The sequence below is a fragment of the Dendrobates tinctorius genome, unplaced genomic scaffold, assembly GCF_039654945.1.
Source record: "Dendrobates tinctorius isolate UK_male_01 unplaced genomic scaffold, ASM3965494v1 ptg000102l, whole genome shotgun sequence".
In the NCBI taxonomy this organism is placed as follows: domain Eukaryota; kingdom Metazoa; phylum Chordata; class Amphibia; order Anura; family Dendrobatidae; genus Dendrobates; species Dendrobates tinctorius.
The window spans coordinates 4,065,914-4,090,000 of NW_027361770.1; positions in this window are offsets into that span (position 1 = coordinate 4,065,914).

A 24,087-nucleotide genomic window follows, 5' to 3' on the forward strand; every position below is an offset into this window, starting at 1 on the left:
TCCTGCAGATTCACAACCACACACATATCTCTTCAGCCAAAATGGGGTACAGTGAGCCCCGTCACTACAGTGTGTGGTACATGGGTAGCCAGACCCTCCCAACTCTCATAGCTACCCGTAGCCCGGACCCAAATGTGAACAGCAACACTTAAAAATCTACATACACTTAAGAAAAACACTCCGGGCTACATCACAGGGAGCTACCATCCCCTTGACACATACCTTCCATTAACCACTTGACCACAAGTCACACCTCTATATATATATATACAGTACAAATGTTCTTCCAACAGTCTTGAAGGTGTTCCCAGAGATGCTTAGCACTTGTTGGCCCTTTTGCCTTCACTCTGCGGTCCAGCTCACCCCAATCCATCTCTATTGGGTTCAGGTCTGGTGACTGTGGAGGCCAGGTCATCTGGCATAGTACCCCATCACTCTCCTTCTTTGTCAAATTGCCCTTACACAGCCTAGAGGTGTGTTTGGGGTCATTGTCCTGTTGAAAAATAAATGATGGTCCAACTAATCTCAAACCGGATGGAATAGCATGCCGCTGTAAGATGCTGTGGTATCTGTTCTGGTTCAGTATACCTTCAATTTTGAATAAATCCCCAACAGTGTCACCAGCAAAGCACTCCCACACCATCACACCTCCTCCTCCATGCTTCACGGTGGGAACCAGGCATGTAGAGTCCATCGGTTCACCTTTTCTGCGTCGCACAAAGACACTGTTGTTGTAACCAAAGATCTCAAATTTGGACTCATCAGACCAAAGCACAGATTTCCACTGGTCTAATGTCCATTCCTTGTGTTCTTTAGGCCAAACAAGTCTCTTCTACTTGTTGCCTGTCCTTAGCAGTGGTTTCCTAGCAGCTAATTTACCATGAAGGCCTGCTGCACAAAGTCTCCTCTTAACAGTTGTTGTACAGATGTGTCTGCTGCTAGAACTCTGTGTGGCATTGACCTGGTCAATACTGAGCATCTTTTCTTTGTCATGAGGCATTTCCACTGAAGTTGGATCAGCCTGTAATTTGATTTTCCACTTTGATTTTGAGTATCATTCCAAATTCAGACTTCCATGGGATATTCATTTTGATTTACATTGATAATTGTTATGTTTTATTGTTCTGAACACATTCAACTGTGCAATGAATAAAAATTTGCAACTGGAATATTTTGTTCAGAGATATCTAGGATGTGGTATTTTAGTGTTCCCTTTATTTTTTTGAGCAGTGTATATATGTCAGTGAGAAACATATATATGTATATATATATATCCAGTATATTTATATTTCATACAGAGCTAGATAGCAGAATAGCCGATAATTAATTTGTCGGCATCTGTAAAATCATTACAGAACCCGACAGGATATGAGACATGGCTTACATACAGTAAACCATTGCATATCCGATATTTTTTCATATGTCCCTCACTAATAATGTTAGTCGTGCATGTGTGTTAAATTTTGGAGCTGTAGGTGTTAAATTAAATGATTAATTCACGGAAAAAACTGGAGTGGGCTCCACTGTCCGCCAGTGACTGCGGGCAGATATTAATAGCCAAGAGAGGGACCATTGTTTTTGGGCCCCCCAGCTAAAAAAAATCTGTCCCCAGCCACCCCAGAAAAGAAGCATCTATAAGATGCGCCAATTCCGGCACTTACCCGCTCTCTTCCCATTGCCCTTTAGCGGGTGGCATATGGGGTATTAAGGGGTTAATGTCACCTTGCTATTGTATGGTGACATTAAGCCTGGTTAATAATGGAGAGGTGTCAATAAGACAACTATCCATTATTAATCCACTAGTTTGAAAAGGGTTAAAAAACACACTCATTAAGAAAAAAGACTTTAAATGAAATAAACACACATTTTTTCCATCTTTATTACACTCCCAATCCATTCGAAGCCATCGTTCTCCTGTAAAAATTCCAAAATAAAGAAGCAACAATATCCCATTCCTGTCTGCCGTACAGTCAAGTCCCACACTGCAATCCATCTAAAGGGGTTAAATAGTTTACAACCGGGAGCAGTGCTAATGCGACTGGCCCGGCTGTAAACCACGGAGGAATGAAGGAAGAGCTGCCTGCGCAGCCTTCCCGCCTGACCAGAGATGAACTGACTAGCGTGGGAAAGTTTCTGAACATTTTCCCATGCTGTCAGTTCACCGCGGGTCAGTCGGGGAGTCTGCGCAGCCTCAGCGACTACCGCTGACGTCACTTAGGCTGCGGACACCGGTGCGTATTTCTTGCAAGTCACACACATGGTCCGTGTGTAATCCATTTTTTTTCTCGCCCCCATACATTTACATTGGCAAGTCTCGACCGAGATACGGTGGAAATCGCAGCATGCTGTGATTTCTCTTGCACATATAATACAGGAGAGATTGAAATGGGTGATGGGAACTGTCCCATAGACTAACATTGGTTCGAGTGCTATGCGATTTTTTTTTCTCGAATAGCACACGTCCGTATTTCTCTCTAGTGTGACACCGGCCTTAAAATAATACCTTGGTTGATGAAATGCGTCTTATGGTTGGGGCAGCCTGTGTGGGGGGTCTTCATGTGGTACTCTGCTTAGGTATTGATGTGTGTGGCTTCTGACAGGTCACTGATCCCTAGTTTACATATTGAATATTATATATATATATATATATATATCTTGACAAAAAAATCCTTCTGCAGGCGCCGGTGGTGGCGCCTGTGCTGCAGCCTGATCGCATGCAGAATGTGTAGGTAATTCATTTGCTTGTGGTTATCTTAAATTTCAATAATATTAATATCCGTTCGAAAATGATGCTGGCGGCGCCTGATCTGTAGCAGCTATCGGTGTGCCAGCGGCGCCATCTTTGTAGACAAAAAAAATTAATTTCCTCCTCCAAGTTGGCACTGCCGGCATCTGCACAATAGCAGCTATCAGTGATCACCGCCATTTTCAAACAGATTTTTTGTTATTTTTAAATGAATTTTAGGATAGCATCAAACAAATGAATCATATAAACATTACATACTGTATATGATTAGGCTGCAGCGCAGATGCCACTGCTGACATGTGCCTGCTGAAGGGTTTTCTTTCCAAGATATACGTGTATATATACTCGTATAATACTAGCTGAAGAGCCCGGCGTTGCCTGGGCATAGTAACCAACTGTGGTTAGTTATAACAAATTATAATGATTATATTGCACATAAAAACTGTGCATCTAATCCTATCCTGTGTGATACTGACTGCTGAGCCGTGTATCTAATCCTATTCTCTGTGATACTGTCTGCTGAGCCGTATATCTAATCCTATTCTGTGTGATACTGTGTGCTGAGCTGCGTATCTAATCGTATCCTGTGTGATACTGACTGCTGAGCTGTGTAACTAATCCTATCCTGTGTGATACTGCCTGCTGAGCCGTGTATCTAATCCTATCCTGTGTGATACTGCCTGCTCAGCCATGTGTCTTATCCTCTCCTGTGTGATACTGACTGCTGAGCTGTGTATCTAATCCTATCCTGTGTGATACTGACTGCTGAGCCATGTATCTAATCCTATCCTGTGTGATACTGGGCTCCCCCTGCAGTCTGTGTCAGAGGGTGGTCTGTGTTGGCACGGTAATAAATTGTGTTATTTTCAGCTTTACAGAAGGACGATTACACCATAGAAATGATAAGAATAATAGGCCTCCGTTACCACAACTGTCTACAAAGAAAACTGTTGCTGATAGCAACCAATCACAGCTCATTTTTCATCTTTTAAACAGCTCTGGGACAACGTGGCGAGTTTTGAGTGGCGACTTTTGTGTTTCGACTTTTATGTGGCGAGGTTGGTGTTTGTGTGGTGGAATGTGTGCTGAGGGTGGTATACAGTGGGGAAAAAAAGTATTTAGTCAGCCACCAATTGTGCAAGTTCTCCCACTTAAAAAGATGAGAGAGGCCTGTAGTTGACATCACAGGTAGAACACAGCTATGAGAGTCAAAATGAGAAAACAAATTCTGAAAATTACCTTGTCTGATGTGGCAGGATTTATTTTGCAAATTATGGTGGAAAATAAGTATTTTGTCATTAACTAAAGTTCATCTCAATATTTTGTTATATATCCATTGTTGGCAATGACAGAGGTCAAACATTTTCGGTAAGACTTCACAAGGTTGGCATACACTGTTGGTGGTATGTTGGCCCATTCCTCCATGCAGATCTCCTCTAGAGCAGTGATGTTTTGGGCCTGTCGCTGGGCAACACGAATTTTCAAATCCCTCCAAAGATTTTCTGTGGGGTTGAGATCTGGAGACTGGCTAGGCCCCTCCAGGACCTTCATATGCTTCCTACGAAGCCACTACTTCATTGCTGTGGCGGTGTGCTTGGGATCATTATCATGCTGAAAGACGCATCCATGTTTTATCTTCAATGGCCTTGCTGATGGAAAGAGGTTTGCACTCACAATGTAAGGATACATGGCCCCATTCATTCTTTCATGTACATGGATCAATTGTCCTGGTCCCTTTGCAGAGAAACAGCCCCAAAGCATGGTGTTGCCACCCCCATGCTTCACAGTAGGTATGGTGTTCTTTGGAAGCAACTTAGCATTCTGTCTCCTCTGAACACGACAAGTTTTGTTTCTACCAAACAGTTCTAGTTTGGTTTCATCAGACCATATGACATTCTCCCAATAATGTTCTGGATAATCCAAATGCTCTTTAGCAAACTTCAGATGGGCCCGGACATATACTGGCTTAAGCAGGGGGAACATATCTGACACTGTAGTATCTGAGTCCCTGGTGGCGTATTGTGTTACTGATGGTAGCCTTTTTTTACAGTGGTCCCAGCTCTATGCAGGTCATTCACTGGGTCCCCGCATGTGGTTCTGGGTTTTTTGCTCACCGTTCTTGTGATCATTTTGACCCTACGGGGTGAGATCTTGTGTGGAGCCCCAGATCGAGGGAAATCATCAGTGGTCTTATATGTCTTCCATTTTCTTATTATTTCTCCCACAGTTGATTTTTTCACACCAAGCTGCTTGCCTATTGCAGATTCAGTCTTCCCAGCCTGGTGCAGGGCTACAATTTTGTTTCTGGTGTCCTTCGACAGCTCTTTGGTCTTCACCATAGTGGAGTTTGAAGTGTGATTGCTTGAGGTTGTGTACAGGTGTCTTTTATACTGATAACGAGTTGAAACAGGTGCCATTACTACAGGTAATGAGGGGAGGACAGAGGAGCCTCTTAAATAAGAAGTTACAGGTCTGTGAGAGCCAATAATCTTGCATGTTTTTAGGTGATCAAATACTTATTTTCCACCATAATTTGCAAAATAAATGTTGCCAAATTAGTCAAGGTGATTTTCTGGATTTGTTTTCTCATTTTGACTCTCATAGTTGTGGTCTACCTATGATGTCAATTACAGGCCTCTCTCATATTTTTAAGTGGGAGAACTTGCACAATTGGTGGCTGACTAAATACTTTTTTCCCCACTGTATGTGTTGAAGCACGTGGTAGTGTGTGTGTTCATATTCCTGTGTGTAGTGAGTATCCCATGTCAGGGCTCCACCTTAGCAACTGTACATACTGTTTGGTGCCATCGCTCTCATTCTTTAAGTCCCCCTTGTTCACATCTGGCAGCTGTCAATTTGCCTCCAACACTTTTCCTTTCACTTTTTCCCCATTATGTAGATAGGGTCAAAATTGTTTGGTGAATTGGAACGCGTGGGGTTAAAATTTCACCTCACAACATAGCCTATGACACTCTCGGGTTCCAGACGTGTGACTGTGCAAAATTTTGTGGCTGTAGCTACGACGGTGCAGATGCCAATACATACACTTTTCCCCCATTATTTAGATAGGGGCAAAATTGTTTGGTGAATTGGAACGCGTGGGGTTAAAATTTTGCCTCACAACATAGCCTATGACGCTCTCAGGGTCCAGCCGTGTGACTGTGCCAAATTTTATGGCTGTAGCTGCGACGGTGCGGATGCCAATCCCGGACATACACACATACATACAAACATACACACACCCACATTGAGCTTTATATATTAGATTCATCATGTAAATGTAAGGCGGTGGCGGAGACCCTTGGCTGCTTTCTCTTTCCTTCCCAGTATGTGGTCCCCCATGTGGTGCCCCAACTGCGGGTTATGCATTAATATGTATTAATGTGCTGTGTTTGCATTGTTTTCTATATGTTTTAATACAATGTTTGTGTCATGATTAGTGTTGAGCATTCCGATACCGCAAGTATCGGGTATCGGCCGATACTTGCTGTATCGGAATTCCGATACAGACTTCCGATATTTTTTCAATATCGGAAGTCGGCATCGGAATCGGAAGTTCAAAGTTGATTGACAGCCTGACGTCATCATGATGCGCGGTGTGTGCGCATCATGATGCGCCGTCATTTCGGGCCTTCCGGGGGTCTCTGCCGGCCTGCCGGGGGGCTGTGCCGGCCTGCCGGGGGGCTGTGTGGACTGCCCGGGGTCTGTACCGGCCTGCCGGGGGGCTGTGCCGGCCTGCCGGTGGTCTGTGCACCCTGTGGGGGTCTGTACCGGCCTGCCGGGGGGCTGTGCCGGCCTGCCGGGGGGCTGTGCTGATGTCCGGGGGTCTGTGCAAGCATCGTCTGATGGGACTATAAGTCCCATCTGGCGATGCCTGCTACCATGACAGTGATTGACACATTAGCCAATGATGGGACAGTAGTAGTCCCATCATCCGGCTAATGTGTTAAATGTTAAAAAAAAAAAAATACTACATACATACTACATACATACTACATGCATGCTACATACATACTACATGCTACATACATACTACATATATACTACATGCATGCTACATACATACTGCATGCTACATACATACTACATACATACCACATATATACTACATACATACTACATGCATGCTACATACATACTACATACATACTACATACATACTACATGCATGCTACATACATAACATATATACTACATGCATGCTACATACATACTACATGCTACATACATACTACATACATGCTACATACATACTACATACATACTACATATATACTACATGCTACATACATACTACATACATACTACATGCTACATACATACTACATATATACTACATGCATGCTACATACATACTACATGCATGCTACATACATACTACATGCATGCTACATACATACTACATACATACTACATATATACTACATGCATGCTACATACATACTGCATGCTACATACATACTACATACATACCACATATATACTACATACATACTACATGCATACTACATACACACTACATACATAACACATATACTACATGCATGCTACATACATACTACATACATACTACATACATGCTACATGCATGCTACATACATACTACATGCTACATACATACTACATATATACTACATGCATGCTACATACATACTACATGCTACATATATACTACATGCTACATACATACTACATGCATGCTACATACATACTACATACATACTACATGCATGCTACATACATACTACATGCTACATACATACTACATATATACTACATGCATGCTACATACATACTACATGCTACATACATACTACATATATACTACATGCATGCTACATACATACTACATGCTACATATATACTACATGCTACATACATACTACATGCATGCTACATACATACTACATACATACTACATGCATGCTACATACATACTACATGCTACATACATACCACATACATACTACATATATACTACATGCATGCTACATACATACTGCATGCTACATACATACTACATACATACTACATACATACTACATGCATGCTACATACATACTACATGCTACATACATACTACATATATACTACATGCATGCTACATACATACTACATGCTACATATATACTACATGCTACATACATACTACATGCATGCTACATACATACTACATACATACTACATGCATGCTACATACATACTACATGCTACATACATACCACATACATACTACATATATACTACATGCATGCTACATACATACTGCATGCTACATGCATGCTACATACATACTACATACATACTACATGCTACATACATACCACATATATACTACATACATACTACATACAATACATTCATACAATACATACATAGACATACAGTACATATAACATAGAGTAACATACTTACCAATACTTGTCACATTGTTCCCCAAAGCCATTGTCTTTTAAAGGAATAAATATTAACATAACAAACCACAAAAATACTCACCCACGATCCGAAGCAGTCCACGAGTGTGTCCCACGACGATCTTGGGTAGAGAACTGCAGCATCAGCTGATGCCGCCGTTCTCTACGGGCTGCAGGAATCCAATGACGGAAGGTAGGTATCCTTCCGCACTGTATTCCTCCGCCACTTAAAAAAAAAAAGTCCCTAGTCTCACTTTATGCCATTGCTGTGTGGGAATTTCCCACGCAGCAATGGCATAAAGTGAGACTAGGGACTTTTTTTTTTTTTAAGTGGCGGAGGAATACAGTGCGGAAGGATACCTACCTTCCGTCATTGGATTCCTGCAGCCCGTAGAGAACGGCGGCATCAGCTGATGCTGCCGTTCTCTACCCAAGATCGTCGTGGGACACACTCGTGGACTGCTTCGGATCGTGGGTGAGTATTTTTGTGGTTTGTTATGTTAATATTTATTCCTTTAAAAGACAATGGCTTCGGGGAACAATGTGACAAGTATTGGTAAGTATGTTACTCTATGTTATATGTACTGTATGTCTATGTATGTATTGTATGAATGTATTGTATGTAGTATGTATGTAGTATATATGTGGTATGTATGTAGCATGTAGTATGTATGTAGTATGTATGTAGCATGCATGTAGCATGCAGTATGTATGTAGCATGCATGTAGTATATATGTAGTATGTATGTGGTATGTACAGTGGGGAAAAAAAGTATTTAGTCAGTCAGCAATAGTGCAAGTTCCACCACTTAAAAAGATGAGAGGCGTCTGTAATTTACATCATAGGTAGACCTCAACTATGGGAGACAAACTGAGAAAAAAAAATCCAGAAAATCACATTGTCTGTTTTTTTTTTCATTTTATTTGCATATTATGGTGGAAAATAAGTATTTGGTCAGAAACAAAATTTCATCTCAATACTTTGTGATATATCCTTTGTTGGCAATGACAGAGGTCAAACGTTTTCTGTAAGTCTTCACAAGGTTGCCACACACTGTTGTTGGTATGTTGGCCCATTCCTCCATGCAGATCTCCTCTAGAGCAGTGATGATTTTGGCTTTTCGCTTGGCAACACGGACTTTCAACTCCCTCCAAAGGTTTTCTATAGGGTTGAGATCTGGAGACTGGCTAGGCCACTCCAGGACCTTGAAATGCTTCTTACGAAGCCACTCCTTCGTTGCCCTGGCGGTGTGCTTTGGATCATTGTCATGTTGAAAGACCCAGCCACGTTTCATCTTCAATGCCCTTGCTGATGGAAGGAGGTTTGCACTCAAAATCTCACGATACATGGCCCCATTCATTCTTTCATGTACCCGGATCAGTCGTCCTGGCCCCTTTGCAGAGAAACAGCCCCAAAGCCTGATGTTTCCACCACCATGCTTTACAGTAGGTATGGTGTTTGATGGATGCAACTCAGTATTCTTTTTCCTCCAAACACGACAAGTTGTGTTTCTACCAAACAGTTCCAGTTTGGTTTCATCAGACCATAGGACATTCTCCCAATACTCCTCTGGATCATCCAAATGCTCTCTAGCAAACTTCAGACGGGCCCGGACATGTACAGGCTTAAGCAGTGGGACACGTCTGGCACTGCAGGATCTGAGTCCATGGTGGCGTAGTGTGTTACTTATGGTAGGCCTTGTTACATTGGTCCCAGCTCTCTGCAGTTCATTCACTAGGTCCCCCCGCGTGGTTCTGGGATTTTTGCTCACCGTTCTTGTGATCATTCTGACCCCACGGGGTGGGATTTTGCGTGGAGCACCAGATCGAGGGAGATTATCAGTCGTCTTGTATGTCTTCCATTTTCTAATTATTGCTCCCACAGTTGATTTCTTCACTCCAGGCTGGTTGGCTATTGCAGATTCAGTCTTCCCAGCCTGGTGCAGGGCTACAATTTTGTTTCTGGTGTCCTTTGACAGCTCTTTGGTCTTCACCATAGTGGAGTTTGGAGTCAGACTGTTTGAGGGTGTGCACAGGTGTCTTTTTATACTGATAACAAGTTTAAACAGGTGCCATTACTACAGGTAATGAGTGGAGGAAAGAGGAGACTCTTAAAGAAGAAGTTACAGGTCTGTGAGAGCCAGAAATCTTGATTGCTTGTTTCTGACCAAATACTTATTTTCCACCATAATATGCAAATAAAATGAAAAAAAACAGACAATGTGATTTTCTGGATTTTTTTTTCTCAGTTTGTCTCCCATAGTTGAGGTCTACCTATGATGTAAATTACAGACGCCTCTAATCTTTTTAAGTGGTGGAACTTGCACTATTGCTGACTGACTAAATACTTTTTTCCCCACTGTATGTAGCATGTAGTATGTATGTAGCATGCATGTAGTATGTATGTAGCATGCATGTAGTATGTATGTAGCATGTAGTATGTATGTAGCATGCATGTAGTATATATGTAGTATGTATGTAGCATGTAGTATGTATGTAGTATGTATGTAGTATGTATGTGGTATGTATGTAGCATGCATGTAGTATGTATGTAGTATGTATGTAGCATGCATGTAGTATGTATGTAGCATGTAGTATATATGTAGCATGTAGTATGTATGTAGCATGCATGTAGTATATATGTAGTATGTATGTAGGATGTAGTATGTATGTAGTATGTATGTAGTATGTATGTAGCATGCATGTAGTATGTATGTAGCATGTAGTATATATGTAGCATGTAGTATGTATGTAGCATGCATGTAGTATATATGTAGTATGTATGTAGCATGTAGTATGTATGTAGTATGTATGTAGTATGTATGTGGTATGTATGTAGCATGTAGCATGCATGTAGTATGTATGTAGTATATATGTAGTATGTATGTAGCATGCATGTAGTATATATGTAGTATGTATGTAGCATGCAGTATGTATGTAGCATGCATGTAGTATATATGTAGCATATATGTAGTATGTATGTAGCATGTAGTATATATGTAGTATGCATGTTGCATGCATGTAGTATATATGTAGTATGCATGTTGCATGCATGTAGTATATATGTTGCATGTAGTATATATGTAGTATGAATGTAGCATGTATGTAGCATGTAATTTTTTTTTTTTTTTTTTACATTCAACACATTAGCCGGATGATGGGACTACTACTGTCCCATCATTGGCTAATGTGTCAATCACTGTCATGGTAGCAGGCATCGCCCGATGGGACTTGTAGTCCCATCGGACGATGCCTGCACAGACCCCCGAAGCCTGCACAGCCCCCCGGCAGGCCGGCACAGCCCCCCGGCAGGCCGGCACAGCCCACCGGAGCCTGCACAGACCACCGGCAGGCCGGCACAGCCCCCCGGCAGGCCGGCACAGCCCACCGGAGCCTGCACAGCCCCCCCGGCAGGCCGGCACAGCCCACCGGAGCCTGCACAGCCCCCCCGGCAGGCTGGCACAGCCCCCCGGCAGGCCGGCACAGACCACCGGAGCCTGCACAGACCCCCTGGCAGGCCGGCACAGCCCCCCGAAAGGCCCGTACAGACCCCAGAGAGGCTGTACAAGGGAAAAACAGGGTTTTTCTTATTCCGATACCGGAAGTCCCATAGACTTGAATGGGACTTCCGGTATCGGAATCGGCGATACCGATACTTTTTTTTAAGATCGGCCGATCCATTCCGATCCGATACTTTGAAGTATCGGACGGTATCGCTCAACTCTAGTCATGATCCCAGTGCAGGTTTTTGAGCTGCACACCTGGGGTTAATGTCTGGAGCTCGGTGCAGGTTTTGACCTGCACACCTGGGGTTAATGATTGTGGCCTCTTTCTGGTTCTGGGAGAGCTTCTTAAACCCCTGGGAAGCTTCAATCCCTGCCAGTTATACTTTTGCCTTTGGCCTAGTGTGCTGACCCGTGTGCCTGTTTGTTGCTATAGCTTGTTTATATGGATCTGACCCGGTTCTGCTTCCCGTTGTAAGTTTGCCTGTTGATTTTGTACTGCGTTATTATCTCTGTGTATGACTCATTGCCTGTGACCTGACTACTCTCTGCTCGCCCCTCTTGTACCTTGCAGCTATCTCTGTGTATGACTCATCGGCTACGTCTTGACTATTCTCCCTGTCTATGCCCCCTGGTAACTTTGTCTCGCAGTTACCCTGCTAGGAATTATCTTGCAGCTCCTAGCTCTGTGGAGTTTAGGCCACGCCCTAGCAGTCACGTGCTTCAGGTCCTGCGGCTCTGAAGTACGCATCTACTCGGCTGCTGCCCGCTCCATAGGTATCTTTGAGCACTGTTCTCTTTACTCAGGACACGCGCACTGGCTCAGTGAGCAAGTTCAGTGCGGTGTTCCTGACATTATAACTGGCCTACAATTTTTTTTTCCCTCCTCACTTCTGCAGCTTGTACCCAATGTGTACTTTATCTGAGCAGGTGAAATGCTTGACTCAGTCACTGCAGAAGCTTAGTTTGGAACACCAAGCTCTGGCCCAGTCCCAACGGCGGGTGGAGGACTCAGTTCAAGGGGTGCTTTCCGCAGGCTTCCAGCAGGTGGGGAATAGAGATGTCATTTTAGTCCCACCCGAATCCCCGGTTAAATTGCCAGATACATTTTCTGGTAACAAGGATGATTTCAGGGCATTTAAGGAGGGCTGTAAGCTCTTTTTCTCTTTGAGACCCCGCTCCTCTGGGGATGAGAAACAGAGGGTGGGGGTTGTGATGTCCCTGCTTAGGGGTTCCCCACAAGCCTGGGCATTTTCACTTTCCTCTTCTGCCCCTGAGAGAATGTCTGTGGATGCGTTTTTTGAAGCCTTAGGGCTTATTTATGATGAGCCTGATAGAGTGCGGTTGGCTGAGGACAAGGTGATGAGTGTCTGTCAGGGGGAGCACTCGGCCGAATGGTTCTGTACTGAATTCAGACGTTGGGCAGCCGAGATTTCCTGGAGTGATACCGCTCTTCGAGGGCTGTTCTACAGAGGCCTGTGTGAACGTCTGAAGGATGCTTTGGCACTTCATCATTCGCCTGACTCCCTGGAGGATGCCATGATCATGATCCAAGCGGTTCGCATGGATCGCAGGCTGCGGGCTAGAGGCATTATGCAAAGGGAAACACCATTATTCTTCAGTGGAGATTAGACCCGGACTCTTCCTATGGCTATGGAGGTGAGCACTGTCACCTGTGAGGGAAAGGAAAGAAGACGCCACCGGGAAAAGCAGTTGTGCTTCTATTGTGGGAAATCTGGACATTGGAAGAAGGACTGCCCCTCCTGTCCGTCATCCTCCAAGATGGCGGGAAACGACTAGGTCTGGGTAGTAGTCAAGGAGGCTACCCAGACCTTCAGGTACAATTTTCCTCATGTGCAAAAATGGTGCTGCAGGTGGAACTGGAACTTGGTTATGGTCCTGTTCAGACTACTGCTTTTATTGACTGCGGTTCTGCTGTGAACCTGATTGATACCAAGGTTATGACTCTTAATAAGATAGGGACAGTCAGGCTTCACGATCCTGTTAAACTTGTGGCAATTGACTCGTCTCCTCTTACCCAAGACGGTATCTGTTGCAGGTCTGAACTTTTTTCTCTAAAAGTGGGTTCCACTCATGTGGAAAAACTAAGTTGTCTTGTGCTAGATAACTTCCCTGCAGGACTGGTACTGGGGATGCCTTGGCTTCAACGCCATAATCCTACCATTGATTGCGTTACAGGGGAAATCATTCAATGGGGATGCAATAATAAATGTGGTAACCTGGGACATTTTGTTAATGCTGTTAAATCCGTGTCTGTGTCGTCTGTCGGGCTGGAAGGTATTCCGGAGTATCTGAAGGATTTCAAAGATGTTTTTTCCGAAAGTGAGGCTGAGGCGCTGCCACCACATAGACCCTACAATTGTGCCATTGATTTAGTACCCGGAGCCAAGTTACCTAAGGCTCGATTGTTCAATTTGTCAGGGCCTGAGCGCCAAGCCATGAAGGAGTACATAGCTGAGAGCCTCCGCAAAGTGCATATCAGGCCTTCTGTGTCAGCAGGGTTCTTCTTTGTGAAGAAAAAAGATGGTGGTTTGCGGCTGTGCCTCGACTTTCGGGAACTGAACAAGATAACGGTTAGGAACTCTTACCCGCTTCCCCCTCATCCCAGACTTATGTAACCAGCTAGCTGGGGCCCAATGGTTATCCAAGTTAGATCAGCGGGGGGGCTACAATCTGATAAGGGTTCAAGAAGGGGACGAGTGGAAAACGGCATTCCTCACATCAGAAGGACTCTTTGAGAACCTGGTAATGCCGTTTGGGTTAACTAATGCACCCGCTATTTTCCAAAATTTCATCAATGTTGTGTTTTCTGATCTGATAGGCCATTTTGTTATTATGTATTTGGATGATATTTTGGTGTATTCCCCGGACAGTCAATCTCACTTGCAACATCTAAAGACAGTTCTCCAGAGACTCAGGGAGAACCAATTGTTCTCTAAATTGGAAAAATTTTCATTTTTGTACAGGAGCTGTCTTTTTTGGGGTTGATTGTGTCCTGTGAGGGGTTTCGTATGGATCCTAAGAAGGTGCTGGCTATCGCTGACTGGGTTCAGCCTCGAGATCTCAAGGGGCTCCAGCGCTTCTTAGGATTTGCGAACTATTACCGGAGATTCATTAAAGATTTCTCACAAGTGGTTAAACCACTCACGGATCTTACCCAGAAGGGCGCTGATGTAAAAAATTGGTCTGTACTCACTAAGGAATCCTTCTCAGCGATTAAGAAATGTTTGATGTCTGCCCCGGTGTTGGTACAACCTGACCCATTCAAACCATTCATTGTGGAGGTGGATGCTGCTGAAGTGGGGGCTGTGCTGTCCCAGGGTCCGGCCACCCTTACCAATCTCAAACCCTGTGCCTTCTTCTCCAAGAAGTTCTTTTCAGCTGAGAAAAACTATGTTGTAGGCAATAGGGAACTTCTTGCGGTCAAGCTGGCGTTTGAGGAATGGAGGCACTTTTTGGAAGGGGCGGCTCACCCTATCACGGTTGTTACGGATCACAAAAATTTGGCATACCTTGAATCTGCTAAGAGGCTTACTCCTAGACAAGCCCGTTGGTCCCTTTTTTTTCACGATTTCAGTTCTCCATTACTTTTCGACCGGGGTCCAAAAATGTTAAAGCGGATGCCCTGTCCAGAAGTTTTGATCCAGTGTCTCCCCCTAAGCCGCCGTCCTCCATTCTTCCCCCAGGGGTGATAGTGGCGGGGGTCTCAACTGAGTTGGAACAAGAAATTCTAAGGGCTCAGGCCCTAGCTCCGGCAACCAGGCCAGGGGATAAACTGTTTGTTCCAGATTCATTGCGGCCTAGACTTCTGCAGGAGTTTCATGAGTCTAGGCTGAGTGCTCATCCAGGTATCACGGCCACTAGAGAGGCAGTAGCCAGGGGTTTTTGGTGGCCTTCATTAAGGTCCGATGTCAAGGAATTTGTTTCTGCTTGTGGCATGTGTGCCCGTTCCAAAAGCTCGCATAACTGACTGGCTGGGGAACTCATACCTTTACTCCTGATAGGCCATGGACTCATCTTTCCATGGATTTTATTACCGGCCTTCCACCTTCCAGGGGCAATACCGTGATCTGGGTGGTGGTGGATAGGTTTTATAAACGGGCCCATTTCATTCCCTTGGCAGCATTACCTTCAGCAGAAACATTGTCAAGGTTGTTTTATGCAGCATGTAGTCCGATTGCATGGGGTACCCCTGAATGTTGTGTCTGACAGAGGTGTGCAGTTTGTGGCCAAATTTTGGAGGGCGTTATGTATGAAATTGGGCATCTCACTCTCCTTCTCGTCGGCATATCACCCGGAGAGTAATGGTCAGACAGAATGCACCAATCAATCCCTGGAACAAATTCTCTGGTGTCTGACCTCCGCCAGACAGGAGGATTGGTGTGATGAGTTACCGTTGGCTGAATTCGCTTTTAACAACCGGGTGAGTCAGTCCACCAACATGTCCCCATTCCTGATTAACTATGCGTTTAATCCGCATTTTGGGGAGTTTTCTCGGGTGGATTCCAGTTGTCCAGGCGCAGAGGGGTCTGTTCAACGGTTAAAAAACCTCTGGGCTGAAGTCCGGCGTAATATCTCTCGGGGCCAGGGGAGATACAAATATTTTGCGGATAAAAAGAGAGCCTCGGGAGACATGTTTCAGGTGGGAGAGAAGGTTTGGCTCTCCACATGTAACATCAGCTTAAAGGTACCATCAGCTAAGTTGGGACCAAAGTTCATTGGTCCATACGAGATTATGGAGATAGTCAACCCAGTGGCATATAGGTTGCATCTCCCCGTCTCCTTAAAAATATCTAATGTGTTCCATAAATCTGTTGAAACTCACAGGATCTGTCAAAGAGGACTCCGAGCCTGTTCCTACAGTGCTGGTGGAGGGTCAATTGGAGTATGAGGTCGGATATATTGTGGACTCTCGGTGGGTGCGCCGCTCTTTGCACTACCTGGTCCACTGGAAGGGATATGGACCAGAGGAGCGCTCATGGGACCCTGCTCGCTCGGTACATGCAGATCACCTGGTTCGGGCTTTCCATGCCAAGTACCTGGGGAAGCCTGGGGGTCCAGAGGCCCCCCGTTGAGAGGGGGGTACTGTCATGATCCCAGTGCAGGTTTATGAGCTGCACACCTGGGGTTAATGTCTGGAGCTCGGTGCAGGTTTTGACCTGCACACCTGGGGTTAATGATTGTGGCCTATTTCTGGTTCTGGGAGAGCTTCTTAAACCTCTGGGAAGCTTCAATCCCTGCCAGTTATACTTTTGCCTTTGGCCTAGTGTGCTGACCCCTGTGTGCCTGTTTGTTGCTATAGCTTGTTTATATGGTTCTGACCCGGTTCTGTTTCCCGTTGTGAGTTTGCCTGTTGATTTTGTACTGCGTTATTATCTCTGTGTATGACTCATTGCCTGTGACCTGACTACTCTCTGCTCGCCCCTCTTGTACCTTTGCAGCTATCTCTGTGTGTGACTCACTGGCTACTTCTTGACTATTCTCCCTGTCTATGCCCCCTGGTAACTTTGTCTCGCAGTTACCCTGCTAGGAGTTATCTTGCAGCTCCTAGCTCTGTGGAGTTTAGGCCACGCCCCTAGCAGTCACGTGCTTCAGGTCCTGCGGCTCTGAAGTACGCATCTACTCGGCTGCTGCCCGCTCCACAGGTATCTTTGAGCACTGTTCGCTTTACTCAGGACACGCGCACTGGCTTAGCAGCCTCATAGAAGCAGGAAGCTCCTGCTTCAAGCAGCAGAGCCCGGGCAGGGTGTGTTTCCCCATCTGGGGCACAGGTGCATCCCCGCTTGGGACAGAAGGATCCCCCATCTGGAGCATACTGTGGGACAGAAGAGACCCCCATCTGGGGCATAAGTGTGTTCCTGTCTGGAACAAAGAGGACCCCCGTTTGGGGTATATGTGGATCCTCATCTGGGGCGGAAGGGACCCTAGCTGGGGACTTCAAGCTTCCAAGCACTGCCGGGCCGTGGAACAGGGCACGGAAACTGTGACAGGTGACTGTGAGCTTCCAGGAGCCATTGGGAGCTGATGCTTTTGCTGCTGCTGCCAAAAGAGCACCATCTCTGAAAAGGGACAGTTCAGGAATTGTTATCTTCTTCCATACTTTATTTTCATTAAACCTGTTGGGACTTATACAGTGTGAAGCGGGGTCATCCGGAAGATGTTGTCCCATTGTTGAGAACAGCTGCAGGACTGAGGTAACCCACTGTGACCCAGGGCTGGGATTAGAACTGACATTTTATGTGTAAGGGGCCAGGATGTTGACTGATTCTGCTGTAGTAGACTCTCCCATGACTACCACCTCGTGCCACCTTTTTACATAAACTAGGGGACAGGACATTGAGGGATCAGTGACCTGTTAAAAGCCATATCCATGAATACCTAAGCAGAGAACCACATTAAGACTCCCCCACAGCCCAGCCTTGAAGCGCAAGTATATCATTAACTCAAAACTGAAAATAAAGCTTAAAAAAACAGAAGACAGGTTTCATCTACCAAGGTATCATTGTAATCAGTATAACAGTGCCAACCTGACCTTATTTTTAGGTTACTGTGCACAATCCTGCTGACAGGTTTCCTTTAAAGTAAAAGTGTGACACCATTGTTCTCAGCAGGAATCTGGGAGTCTGAGATACTTCCAGAGATCTTCCCCAGGCTGTTCTCCTTTTATTCAGCACTTTTACCATCCATTTGACAATTATCACTGCCCCCAGACCTCTTTGTAGGGTCTGGTGATAAAAAGCTTGGCTTTCCCATTGACTCCAACTATACTCACTACTCAAAATGAGCATATGAATATTAGGGATTGCTCGGTTCGAGCAGCAAGCACCTGAGCATTTTAGTGCTTGCTCATACCTAATCATAATCTATTCTATTATTTCTAAACACTCTTTTTCGGTGATTACTTTGTATCTCCGTTCATACTCCACCCACACACACAAATGATACACCATTTGAAAGGTAAACTTGCCCCCTTCAGCAAGAAAATAGCCAAACAGACCACACATCCACTATTTGATGCCAAAATACAGTTTAAACATTAAATTTCATAAACCTGCAGTAAGGAAAAATGACCTGCAGGTGGCACCACAGTACCCCAAAACGCACTACCACAAAGCTGCTTACATACATCACAAACAAATCCAAACATTTGCCTTGGGGGCTTTCCAGCTTGCCAAACTGCTTGCCCAACCTATTTCACCCAAATTGGAGGATTGCACACTTCTCACTGCAGGTGAAGCACATATGCAAACACACTTGTAAACATGCACTGCCTATTGAATTTCACACTTTCTCCATTCATACTCCACCCACACAAACAAATGATACACCATTTGAAAGGTCAAGTTACCTGCAGGTGGCAGCACAGTACCCCAAAGCACACTACCACAAAGCTGCTTACAGACATCACAAACAAATCCAAAAATTTGCCTTGGGGTCCTTCCAGCTTACCCAAGTGCTTGCCCAGCCTATTTCAGGCACATTGGAGGATTGCACACTTCAATGCAGGTGAGTCACATTTGCAAACACATTTGTAAACATGCACTGCTTTTTCGCTGATTACTTCACCCCACACACACAAATGATACACCAATTGAAAGGTAAACTTGCTCCCTTCAGCAAGAAAAAAGCCAAACAAACCACACATTCATGATCTTATCACTAAATACAGTTTAAACATTCATTTTCATAAACCTGCAGAAAGACACAATGACCAGCAGGTTGCACCTCAACTGGAAGACATTTTTTGTCCTCTACTTATTAAACCAATTTATTATATTACCAATCTACATATATAAATACTAGTGATGAGCGAGTATACTCGTTGCTCGGGTTTTTCAGAGCATGCTTGGGTGTCCTCCGAGTATTTTGGCGTGCTCGGAGATTTAGTTTTCGTCGTCTTATCTGCATGATTTGCGACTTGCAGATAGGCTGCATACATGTGTGGAATGCCTGTTTGTTAGGGAGTTCCCACATGTATTCAGCCTGTCTGCAAGTCGCAAATCATGCAGATAAGACAATGAAAACTAAATCTCCGAGCACGCCAAAATACTCGTAGGACACCCAAGCAGGCTCGGGAAAACTCGAGCAACGAGTATACTCGCTCATCACTAATAAATACCTGTCTGTGTTCTTCATCTCATGGAATACATTTACATTTGACCAGCTTGCTTTTTCTGAAATTGCCTGAGCCCCTGACGACCAATGTGTGAAAATTTTGCACGGGCCAACTAGTCTTCATCATCATATTTCTGATAACATCCTTTTGCAACCAATCTTGCTTTAAATCTGTGAACCTTGTCTTCAGAGTCATACATGATCTTAAAAACATTTACATTTGAGTTTTGTCTTGGCTTGAGGTAGTTTGGTGAGTTTTGACGTTTGAAGTTGAGGAAGGGTCTCCATTTCCTTATTAACAGCATCAGTCCACTTCAGTTTTTCATGGGCAGGTAGTTGTTTCATCTCATCCCATAAATGCGACTCTGACTCAGCCAGGTAGTGTTGTGACAAAGTAGGTTAGACGCTTAGCTAGAATACCCTTGTTTGAGCTCAATGATCTCCTGATTTTGGGTTCACCTAAATTTTCTGTTGCTTCTTCAATGGTTGAAGAACCTAACCAAACTTCTACATTTTGTCATGGTTCTGGACGAGAATTCCTTTCCCCATCCTGGACTTTTTGGAGTTAACTTTGCTGGCCTCCTTTTGGTTTGGGGAGGGCTATATTAGCCCACTCTCCTGTGGGGGTTTTGTCAGTGATAGTCCTGTCCTCGGCTGAGCAGCTGACCTTGCTATACCTTTGTATACCATTTGTTCCCATGTGCTTGTCCAGTGTATGATCCGGCTTGTCTCTCGTTTTGTGTCTGCGCTCTGATTCTGTACCTCTGCTATTTCTATGGTTCTGATCTCTGGCTTGCCCTCTGACTGCCCTCCTTGTCTGTGCCCTTGGTTACTGCGTTCCTGCCCGGCTTTTCTGACTTCGGCTTGTATTTGACCATTCTTTAGTCTGTGCCCTTGGATACTGCATTTCCCTCTGGTTTCTGAACCAGGCTTTTCTGACCACTCTCTATCTCCCTTGCATGGATTTTAGCTCCTTCTCCAGCCACTCCCCCTGTGATCACGTGTCTCAGGTCCTGTTTAGTGCAGCTTGCTCTCAGCAGCAGCCATACACTTCTATTAGTCACTGCTGTCTCCCCATTCACTCCCCCTAGTGTTCATTCCCTGGACACAATCTGTGTGTCTGTCACACACCCTTATTCTTGTTATTTCCAAGTTTTGATTGAGATTGTTGTTGCTTTAGCTGGGCTACTAGTATGAGGTCATGAAACTTGATTAACACAAAATTTTCATCAATCATTACATCCCTGCTTATATTGACTTTGTTCATTTCTAGATGCAGGATTCCATATCCTTTCTTGGTTTCACTGTAGTCCACCAGGATACTATCTTTTGCATGAGATTCCCTCTTGGTATGATTTTCTTTGGTAATATGTACAAATAGTTTACTTGTGAATATTCTTATGTGTTGTAGTTCAGGCTTGTTGTGTCACGACACAGCAGTCGGGTGACCCAGGACCAGGGGCTCCTTCTCTGTCCCTAACATTAGGGGGCACCCTAGCTCACCATACTCGAGGGATACTTTTGAAGGTGAAGATGCCAGGGCCTCCACCCTTGCCTAATCTCCTGAGTTAGGCTAGCTTCACACTTGCATTGTATAGCGCTGTGCATGGCAGCCTACTTCCTCCTTTCTTCCTCCATTAAGCCCAGCCCACTGCCGCACCTCTTCCTTCAGTTCCACCTACATCTGCATGTGTCCTGCGTACCTATTTTTATAGGTATGACTAAGGGTCCTGTGACACCTGAAACACGTCTATAACGCAACTCGTTGTCCGTACTATGCTGAATTTTATCCTCTATATTTGCAAAAATCTGAGTGAATAAAGAATTGTTTTTTCACTTCATCGTTGAGCTGGATTTTCTCTTTATTGGTACCTATTTTTAACATTGGGTACGCGTTGTTTTGATGCTGCGCCAAACGCAACAAATTGCATTATGTTGTGGTCTGTGGGCGCATCAAAATGACGCATGCAGATGCATCAGCATACATCCACATGGCCTGCGTACCCAATGTTAACCCCTTAAGCCCCAAGGGTGGTTTGCACGTTCATGACTGGGCCAATTTTTACAATTCTGACCACTGTCCCTTTATGAGGTTATAACTCTGAAACTCTTCAATGGATCCCGGTGATTCTGACATTGTTTTCTCGTGACATATTGTACTTCATGTTAGTGGTAAAATTTCATTCATATAACTTGCGTTTATTTGTGAAAAAAATGGAAATTTGGCGAAAATTTTGAAAATTTGAATTTTTATGCCTTTAAATCACAGCGATACGGCACACAAAAAACTTAATAAATAACATTTCCCACATGTTTACTTTACATCAGCACAATTTTGGAACCAAAATTTTTTTTTTGTTAGGAAGTTATAAGGGTTAAAAATTGACCAGCGATTTCTCATTTTTGCAACACCATTTTATTTTTACGGACCACACCACATTTGAAGCCACTTTGAGGGGTCTATATGATAGAAAATGCCCAAAAGTGACACCATTCTAAAAACTGCACCCCTTAAGGTGCTCAAAACCACATTCAAGAAGTTTATTAACCCTTTAGGTGCATCACAGGAATTTTTTGAATATTTAAAAAAATGAACATTTAACTTTTTTCACAAAAAAAATACTTCAGGTTCAATTTTTTTTATTTTACCAAGGGTAACAGCAGAAATTGGACTGCAAAAGTTATTGTGCAATTTGTCCTGAGTACGCTGATATGTGGGGGGGGGACCACTGTTTCGGCACATGGCAGACCTAAGAAGGGAAGGCGCGCCGTTTGACTTTTTCAATGCAAAATTGCAGGAATTCAGATCGGACGCCATGTCGCATTTGGAGAGCCTCTGATGTACCTAAACATTGGAAACCCCCTACAAGTGACCCCATTTTGGAAACTAGACCCCCCAAGGAACTTATCTAGATATGTGGTGAGAACTTTGAACCCACAAGGGCTTCACAGAAGTTTATAACGTACAGTGGTACAATTAAAAAATATTTTTTCCACAAAAATGATCTTTTCACCCCCAATTTTTGTTTTTCCAAGGGTAACAGGACCCTAAAGTTATTGTGAAATTCTGAGTCCTGAGTACGCTGATATCCCATATGTGGGTGTAAATGACTATTTGGGCGCATGGCAGAGCTCAGAAGGGAAGCAGCTCCATTTGACGTTATTGGCTGGAATTGAGATCGGACACCATGTCGCGATTGGAAAAACCCTGATATACCAAAACAGTGGAAACCCCCCACAAATGACCCCATTTTGGAAAGTAGACCCCCCACGGAACTTATCTAGATGTGTGGTGAGCACTTTGAACCCCCAAGGGCTTCACAAAAGTTTATAATGCCCGGGCATGAAAATAAAAAAATCGTATTTTTTCCTCGAACATGATCAATTAGTCTCCATTTTTTTTATTTTCCCAAGGGTAACAGGAGAAATTGGACCCCAAACGTTGTTGTCCAATTTGTCCTGAGTACCCTGATACCTCATATGTGGGAGAAAACTACTGTATGGGCACACGTCGGGGCTCGGAAGGGAAGTAGTGACGTTTTGTAATGCAGACTTTGATGGATTGGTCTGCGGTTGTCTTGTGTGTTTGGAGAGCCCCTGATGTACCTAAACTATTGAAACTCCCCACCAGTGACCCCATTTTGGAAACTAGACCCCCCACGGAACTTATCTAGATGTGTGGTGAGCACTTTGAACCCCCAAGTGCTTCACAGAAGTTTATAACGCCTGGGCGTGAAAATAAAAAAATCATTTTTTTCCACAAAAATGATATTTTTGCCCCCAAATTTTTTATTTTCCTAAGGGTAACAGGAGAAATTGGACCCCAAAAGTTGTTTTACAATTTGTCCTGAGTATGCTGATACCCTATATGTGGGGGTAAAACACTGTTTGGGCGCATGGCAGTGCTTGGAAGGGAAGGAGTACCATTTGACTTTTTCAGCGCAGAATTGGCTGGAATTGAGATCAGACGCCATGTTGCATTTGGAGAGCCCTTGATATGCCCAAACAGTGGAAACCCCCCAATTATAACTCCAACCCTAACCCTAATCTCAGCCCTAGCCCTAACCCTAACCCTAGCCCTAACCCTAGCCCTAACCCTAGCCCTAGCCCTAACCCTAATGGGAAAATGGAAATAAATACATTTTTTTATTTATTTTTCCCTAACTAAGGGGGTGATAACGGGGGGCTTAATTTACTATTTATGGCGGTTTTTATGTTTGGCAGCTGTCACACGCTAAAAGACGCTTTTAATTGTAAAAATAGTTTTTGCATCACCTCATATTGAGAGC